Raw genomic sequence first — 8,993 nt, forward strand, 5'->3', positions numbered from 1 at the left:
AACTGGTGGAAGATTGAATGTTGGCATTTAATGTACTAAAAAATTTTCCCATTTAAATATTAGGAAGTAGGCTTCCAGTTTTTATTTTCATGTAGAATTTCTGATTTTCAAGAATGGATTCCTGATAGTTAAGAGGAAACATTTTTTTACTTTCTTCCAGCTATGCTGTTCTATGTCTCTTTTGCCCGGATTGATGACTTTTAAAATGTGGCCACAGGTTCCTAGACAGTCATTTCTTTATGAGTTGGAGTTTCTCTCTTCCCCTTTGAGTCTGGGTGGATTTGAGACTTCTTTGACCAAAACCAGAGGAAGTGATGTATATTAACATCAAGTAGCTTATGACATGTTTGCTAGCACGTTCATTCTTGGAGTGCTGAGCCATCAGGTAAGTCCAGTCACCTGAGGTTACCACGCTGTGAGGAAGTCCTAACAATGTGAAGAAACTTCGTGTAGCAGATGCTCTGGACGACTGTCCCCACTGACCCTAGCAAAGGGGCACCCAGCAAAGGTGCTAGATACGTGAGTGATTAACTTCTAGAAGATTCTAACCCCCATCCATTCATATCATACCATCTGAAGCCCACATCACAGAACAGAGTAAAGCCCTCCTTGCTTGCCTTGTCCCAATTCCTTACACACAGAATCCACGAGGGTAACAAAATGGATCTTGCTTTGTGTTACTAAATTTGGAATGGTTCACCATGCAGCATTGGATATCTGGAGCAGAATACCTTGGGCATGTCAGCCACATGATTTTAATCCCTTCCCCAAGTGGCCTTATTCATATGAAAAGATTGATTACCATATTCTTATTTGGGTCTTGTCTGAAATGGATGAACTTACTCAGTTGTATTAATAAGGAACGTGAGGACTTTGTCCTAGATTTGATCCTTGCACAGAACTGAATTTTTTTTTTTTTCACAGAACTGAATTTGAACTGGCCTCTACACACAAACATCTTTTAAATTTTATTTTTTATTGATAGGGTTTGGCAACCACTAGTCTCCCCAAGGTTTTTCAAATCCCAAAATTTCTGAACTCTCTCTTTGGAGACTCTTTTGTATTTTTCCATTGGAGAGTCTTTCTTCCCCCTGTGTATAATCCAGTCAAACCTTTGTGAGTTTATTTTTCTTGTAATAATTCACCCAATGCTGTCAAAAGTAGCCAACTCATGTTGCTTATTTTGCTTTTCAACTCCTTCTCTTAATAGTACATATTCATTAAGTACATAATCTGCCTCCAAGTTACTACAAATGACATGAATCATAATGGTTTTGCCACTGCATGACATGAATTTTAATCCTCTTTCCCTTCAGTAGTTTGTCTAGCACTCACCCCCCTCACCAAATACTTAATTTTTTTTCTTTTTTGTTGACTCTTTCTGCAATACTATGGTTTAAGTTTGTTAGAGTGTGTTGGATTATACTGCAGCAATAAAAACTTCAAAGTTTCCTTGTCTTAAAACAACAAAAGCTTATCCTTTCTCACACTACATAGTCATTTTGGTTTGGCTGGAAGTTATGTTCTATTGAACATATATTTGGGAACTCAGGCTGGTGGACCAGTCACAATTTGGAATATTGGTAATTACTGTGGCAGAGGAAAAGTTAGCCCCAGAAAGTCTCAGTTGACAATTAAATTCTCAGTTGATAAACTATACTTCCACCTGTGATTCCTTGGACACAACAGATCTTATGGCCCAGCTGTACGGGGACAATTCAGGACATGCAATCCCAAGATGGGCTTAGAAGTCAAAGAGACCTATTTGCCGAAGAGCAGTAATGACAAGCTCAGTGCACTAAGATCAGTTCCAGATGGAAGAAAATACAGGAGAATGCTTTTATGACCTCTAGGGGAGTTTTCTAAATAAGACTAAAGAGCCCAAACTAATGAAAAATTTGATTACAGTATAAAACTTAAATTTCTGTACAATAAAAGACCCACAATTAAAGAAAAAACATAGAGTCTGGCTTTTGAAAATACTGTGGATTTGGTTTGCTAAAGAAAAAGTCTTTCGCAAAACACCTACAGATGTGAGAAGATATTATAAGCATATTTTAAAATGTGTTGCTGAAATGGCCTAAAAGTAATGGATATCCTCGAGAAGCCAAACAAGTAAACAAATAAACATACCAAAAAACAAACACAAAGATAAAAACTCAAAGCCAAGCAAAAGCCCAGCAAGCTGGTAAACAACACTGAAGCTGAAGGTTGTCCAAAGGACTTCTGCAAAGTCCTGTCCACTGAGAGTCTGGGTATGTGGGGTGAGGAGAAAATTAGCCATGGAGCTGTGGAGCCACAGAGCCACGGAGCCACGGAGACTCCCATATAAAGATGGGAACCTGAAGGGCCACACCCTCAGTGAAAGGATAGTGGTGGTGAGTTGCAGGGAGGTGGGGAGCAAGGGGACTCTGTTTCCATATCCTGGACTGGGTAAAGAAGGAAAAACAAAACTGAACTAATAATTCATGATTACCAGTTAGTAATCAGATGACTTGTCACCCAAGTTCCTACTAACTGAGTGATCTAAAACATGTCAATGTAATCATCCTGCTGGAAATGATTTATAGTTATTTTAAATGTAACACACATATTTCTGAAGGTGTCGAAATGTTCATAAAATAATTAAATATAATTAAATATAAAATATAAAATAAGGAATCAACAGACCAAATATTGGATGAAAACAAAAGCCTAGAGAAGTAAGCAGAACATTTTATCCTCCAAGGGATATATGTTAAAACTAATATTGGAGCTCTATTTTAAGAACCCCATGGACCTTGGGGAGGAGAAGACAAACCATACCACTTTAAATGTGGACATCAAAAGGGTGTTCATGAAGGGTAATTAAAAAGCACAAGCAAACTCTTCATATCCCTCATCTCCATCTTGAGATCACCTCCAGATGACTGCTTGCAAAGTCAGCCCTCTTGCACAGCATAAAAGAGGAAACCTTTCCAAAAGTATGTGATGATTGCATGCACTTTCACCCCAGCTCAAAGCCAGGACCTCAGGGGCAACACATTTAGTGGATGAACCAGAGGGGGGGGGGGAAATCCACCTAGCTTGAGGTAGCTTGCCTGTCTAGAACTTTGGTCTAATTAGAACAAGGAGGGAAAAATAAAAGAGGGATAATAATAATAGAATGAGGAAGAGGAAGAAAGGGAAGAAAAGAAGAAGAAGAAGGGTTAAAAGAAGGAGAAGAAGAAAAAGGAGGAGGAGGAGGAAGGGGAGAAAAGTAGGAAGAAGAGGAGGCTCAGGAGAAGGGGAAGGAAAGGAGGAAGGAAAAAGGGAAGGAGGAGAAAGAGAAGAGGAGGAGGAGGAGGAAGAAGAAACAAAGGAAATGGAGTGGAAGATGATCCAGATAAAGAGATAAGGGAAGGGCATGAGAAAGTGTGAAGAAGAACGAAAAAGAAAGGAGTTAGAGAATAGCTAACCACATGCTATCCATCGCACAGCTTTGATACTGACCTTGGCATTTTCCTGTGTGAATCAAGCCAGTAACTTAGTAAACATGTACCTTATATACATACACCCACAAAGGATCTATATCCAAAGTATATAAAGAAATTCTACCACTAGATGCCAATAACAAATCTAATATAAAAAATAGCCAAAGACACAAGCAGGCATTTCACAAAGTGGAAAAATTAAAGGCCAGTAAATACGCTTACAAAAGATTATCAAACTCATCAGTAAGCAGGAGAAAATACAAATACAAAATACAACCGCCATGAAAACGCTTCCACCCATGTGAGACACACTCTCTCTAGCTCTCCTGGGAGGCTGGTGTCTTGCTGGTGTTGGTGCCCATGACGATACAAACATTGGCCCCTCCTGGTGCCTAGAAACAGTCCACCAGCCCTACACCTCAGGGAATATGAAATGCCTCTAAAAATGATAAAGACAGGAAATAAGACATTCTCCAAGCAATCGTCTAAATCACACCTTAAGACAAGAGAGTGAAGACCCATTTGAGGACATGGAGATAGCGAGCACTCTTACAGCCCAGGGTTGAGTTGCCCTTGAGGTGAAGGCAGAAGAGGTCCCCAGGGTTTGGAAAGTATCCAGGGGTTATAGAGATGGGGAGACATGCATGGGTCTGCTGCACATTTTATTGGGATATTCCAAAGGGCTGAAAGTGAGTTAAGATTTTTTTGAGTCTAGTACAAAGGAACAAAACAAAACCAAAAAATCCCTGTCCTTTGGCCACTTAGAAAGGAGTGTATGTCTCTCAAAGAATGTAAGGTATTGAAACGAGATCATTATCACAAATTAACAAAAGCTTTCTAAGCTCCAGCCACTTCTTTTAGTTCTTTCCACCAAGAGACTAATTAAGTAAAGTGGGGACTACAGTTTATTCATGAAGATGGTACTCCAAACCAGCTGCCATTGCGTAGAATAAGAGTAGATTCCGGTTTGTTTTCATTCAAGCCTTTAAAAACAAAATCTTCCTTTATTCTCCATCTTGCCAAAGCAGTGGTTCTCAGACAATCTTGTGCATCAGAGTCTCTTGAAAGGCTTATTACGGTACAGTAGCTGTGGGATTTCTGATTTGGCAGGACTGGGATGGGGCCCGAGAATCTGCATTTCTAACAAGTTCCCAGGTGAGGCTGCTGCTGCTGGTCCTGCTGGTCCAGGACCACACTTTGAGAAGTGCTGGGCCTTATTGTCTTCCTTACTTTCACCAGAAACTGGCTTGCTTAAGGTTCATTACAGAATATTAAGTTGCCTCTGCACCAAAATCATATTAATTGCAAGGTGCTGACCGTTTTAACAGTTATAAAAGTTGGAAATGAAAACATCATGCCTTAATCTGCAGATTTTGAATAGTTCTCAGCAGAATTAAGATGCCTTAGATCAGCCTTCTCAGTGACTCTGGTAACCGTAAAACGGAGTTACTTCTTTTAGGACACCCTTATATTAGCAGATATTCACATTCCAATAGCAATTTTAATGTTCTTCTACCTATTATCACACTGATGCAAAAATATAAGCATTTGTGAACTTTTGGAATAAACCTGTGTTTAATTCAATGCTGATCCTGACTGCTTAAAGCTTTTTGATTGAATTAAGGAGTAGGAAAGTGAGATTGGAAGGCAAGGCAGCCAACCAGCAGGTTGGGTCACCAACCAGCTAACACTGGGGGTACCTGAGCAACCAGGGGAGTGGGGAATCTGGGGGGATTTATGCACCAACTCCCTTGAGTCCTTGGTTGAGGACTTGGTGGAGGGCTGTCCGCTAGGACATCGACTCCTTAGCACTGTCTGCCAAGTGCATGAAAAAGCAGGGTCCAAGTTGTAGAGAACATTCTTGCACAGAAGTAGGCAGTTAGAATTCAACTGCCAAATGACTGGTGAGCAGTTTCACGTGGAGGATCCTAGACAGAAATTCAGGTCTGACTGATGTCAAAGCCGAAAGTCTTAATAATACAAGTCTCCCTCAAAGTGTTCCATGATGGAGTGAAATTTTAGATGGAGACCACAAGGTCTTTAGAATTGCACCTCCTTATATCCTCCCCAGAGTGAGATAAGACTCTTTAAGCATAAGCTGTAAATTTGGGCTTCATGTTCCTTGTTAAAGACAAATGTTTATAATCAGCTGAATTTTATATAAAGACCCCATTTTCACTGGATGCCCCATTCATTCCATAAGCTCCTTGTCACATGATATGTTGATGTCCAAATGTGGAAGAAAAATGAGTGGGCAGCCCATTCAGGGTTCCAAGCAAATGCACAAACCGTATGGGAGAAGCAGCCTTAGCCAGAACGGATCCAGGAGCAGATTCATGCAAGTACCTCTTAAGTCCTTAATTTTTGATGTGACAGACAATTAGTCCCCTCCTCCTGCCTCCCCAACCCCACCTTCTCATGGCTTAGGTGTAGCTGTTCTTTGGCAGACAGATGCAAGGGAAATTGCAAAATCTAAGCTATGTATTTACTCACTTAATGTAAGCAACAGAGAAGTAAATCTGAACTTTGGAAAAATTCTGTTAATAATTGACAAGTAGTGGAACTATCAGGATGTAGAAGGCTATGCAGGGGAGAAAAACCCCAAACCTGGGGTTGCAATACCCTGTGAAAATGTTTACGCGATTAGTTTGTATCAGTGATTATGAACAACATGCGAAATCAGTCCTTCAGAAGTCTATCTATGACTATTATAGGTCCGGGGCAAATGACCAGGAAACTTTGGTTGATAATGTTGCTGCATTTTCCAGGTAAGAAAATTTTATTTTATTTATTTTTTTAAGATTTTATTTATTTATTTGACAGAGAGAAATCACAAGTAGACAGAGAGGCAGGCAGAGAGAGAGAGAGGGAAGCAGACTCCCTGCTGAGCAGAGAGCCTGATGCGGGACTCGATCCCAGGACCCTGAGATCATGACCTGAGCCAAAGGCAGCGGCTTAACCCACTGAGCCACTCAGGCGTCCCAAGAAAATTTTATTTTTTAAATCATGTTTTAAAATTACATGAGGACATTCTACCGAAATAAGATCTCCAAGTGGTAATGTTAATGATGTGAAATTATTTGTCTAGATAGATGCTTAGTAGAGAGGCAAAAACTCTGGGGGCCATGAGAAGTCTTGGGCTAGTAGGTTGTTTAAAAATATCCCAAGCCGGGGCGCCTGGGTGTCTCAGTGGGTTAAAGCCTCTGCCTTCGGCTCAGGTCATGATCCCAGAGTCCTGGGATCGAGCCCCGCATGGGGCTCTCTGCTCAGTGCAGAGCCTGCTTCTCTCTCTCTCTCTGCCTGCCTCTCTGCCTACTTGTGATCTCTGTCTGTCAAGTAAATAAATAAATAAAATCTTTATAAAAAAAAAATCCCAAGCCTAGGAATTTCAAACAATTGACTGACAAAACCAAGCCTCATTTGCCTCACGTGGAATTACATGGATACCTCATCTAACTGTGTATAAAAATAGTGATGCATTCTGGTGACTATTCTTTTTCTCTGAGTATAACAGGGAGGCTTATCCCTCGCTCATGGTGTAGGAAGCAGTTAGCATGAAGGGCAAGATAGCCATCTTATCTGGTTGAACCAGATCGAATTGTTGCCTCGAATGTTCCTATCCTGCCGCCTTCCCGTTATCATTCATTTTGAATACTGTTGTCTAAACTTTCACTTTAGGTTTCAATTTGTCTCTATAGCATTCATCTTTCAACAGGGCTATTTCATCCCTCATCCAAAGTGCTTAATCTCCCTCTATCCCCAAATTAGTTCTCCTTGCCTTTCATATTTCAAAGCACAACCCGGTGGGGGTCATGGTTTATGTTTCTGTGTGTAATAAAAACAAGAAACAAAATAACTTTAGAGGAGTTTTTTTTTTTTTTTTTCCTCTTGGCAGTTACAAAATGGTTTATTTGCTGAAGCCCAGGAGGAGAGCCCTTGATACGCTAGGCGATTTCAGGTTTCTCCATCTTACAGGATGGCCTTTAGTAAAGCCAGCGAGTATTGTGGGTATTCATTGATGGTGATAAATTAAAGAAAAAAGGAAGAAAAGACCCAGAGGAAAGTCTTTGCCTTCCTTCTTGGCTTTGTCAGTCTAGAGCAAAATCTCCCAGAAATCACTTTTCTGGGGCATCTGGATGGCTCCATGGGTTAAACCTCTGCCTTTGGCTCAGGTCAGAAGATGTCCCTTTCTAGGCTCATAGCGGTTCTCTTCACCAGGTAATACGGTTTACCTCTTACTAGTCTCCTAAAAACAACACTTTAACCCCAAACTGGTCATTTTAACCAAGGAAATTTTGGGCCCTTGACAGGCTGGTGTCTCTTTTAATTTCTCAGGTCATAACACTCAGGGGACTACCTATTTCCTGACCCACCCTCCAACCCCCTTCACCTCATGCTACTTAATTAATTAACTCACAGTTACTAGGAATCTCTGTGGGCTAGACTCTGAACCGCGTGCTGAAGATCGAGCCATGACCCAGACCGACAAATTCTCTGTTCATGGGAGCTTGCCCGCCCATGGAGCACATGGATCTTTAACCTCCGTATTGCTGGTGGGTTGAATTGAAGCAAAATATACCCAAAACAACTGCCCCCCCCCCCCCCCGAGGCCTTAAAGAGGGAACAAAGGGCTGCAGCAAATACAGACGCCACCGCAACCCTGGAAATTCTAGAAACTTGGTGAGACAGAGAAGACAGCATTGACTTCCAGGTTGTGAAGGGGAGGCGTGCCTCATGCTTCTGTGGGTCACATGGAACTCCAGTGACCACTCCCAGCCTAGGCATGGCCTAAGTAACTTCAGGACTGAACACAGATCCTGAGGATGAGTTTGCCACACCATCCTTTCCATGAGCATTGACCTTTCCCTTTGGTTCAGCTTGAAAGGGGGGGGGGAAATGGGGATTAATCAACCTTCTCTGGAGGTTGGCGGATGCTTTTTTATTATCAACTGCTTGAGGAGTTTTTATATCACAACAAAAGTTAGGGGCCATTGCCTATCTAACCCTTCAATTCCTCTTTTGTTGTGCAATCTGTTGGGGGACCCTTCATTCCAAACCTTCTAGCACAGAACTAGGAGGTGGAGCTAAGCATAGATTTCCTGCGGGGGAGGGGAGGTAGTGGGGAGGTGGTGGTGGGGGGTGTCCTGGTGTCTTTGAGTTAATGGGATTAAGCAAATCAAGCTGAACTCTCTCATTTTGATTCAAACCAAGACTGCAGAACAACCAAATCCCAGATAACCCCTTGTGACACAGTGACAAGGCACTTAAAAGCCATTTATAAAATGCATCCACCTCCCCCTCTGGCAAGCACAACAGAAAGTCATTCACAGTGACAGCGGTTACCTCTCTGTGCTCCAGTCCCACCAGACCGCCATAGTTTGGAGTTCTGGGGACCGAGCTCACTTATGTGATCTTGCACTTGCTTGTAAACATTTCCGGGGTAAGACTTGGGACTCTACTGTTATTGTGGCCAAAAAGTAATCAAATAAAATAAATAAAATAAAATAAAATACAACAGGACAAGTAAAGTCAAATAGATGG

The sequence above is a fragment of the Mustela nivalis genome, assembly GCF_964662115.1.
Source record: "Mustela nivalis genome assembly, chromosome: 8".
Classification (NCBI taxonomy): Eukaryota; Metazoa; Chordata; class Mammalia; order Carnivora; family Mustelidae; genus Mustela; species Mustela nivalis.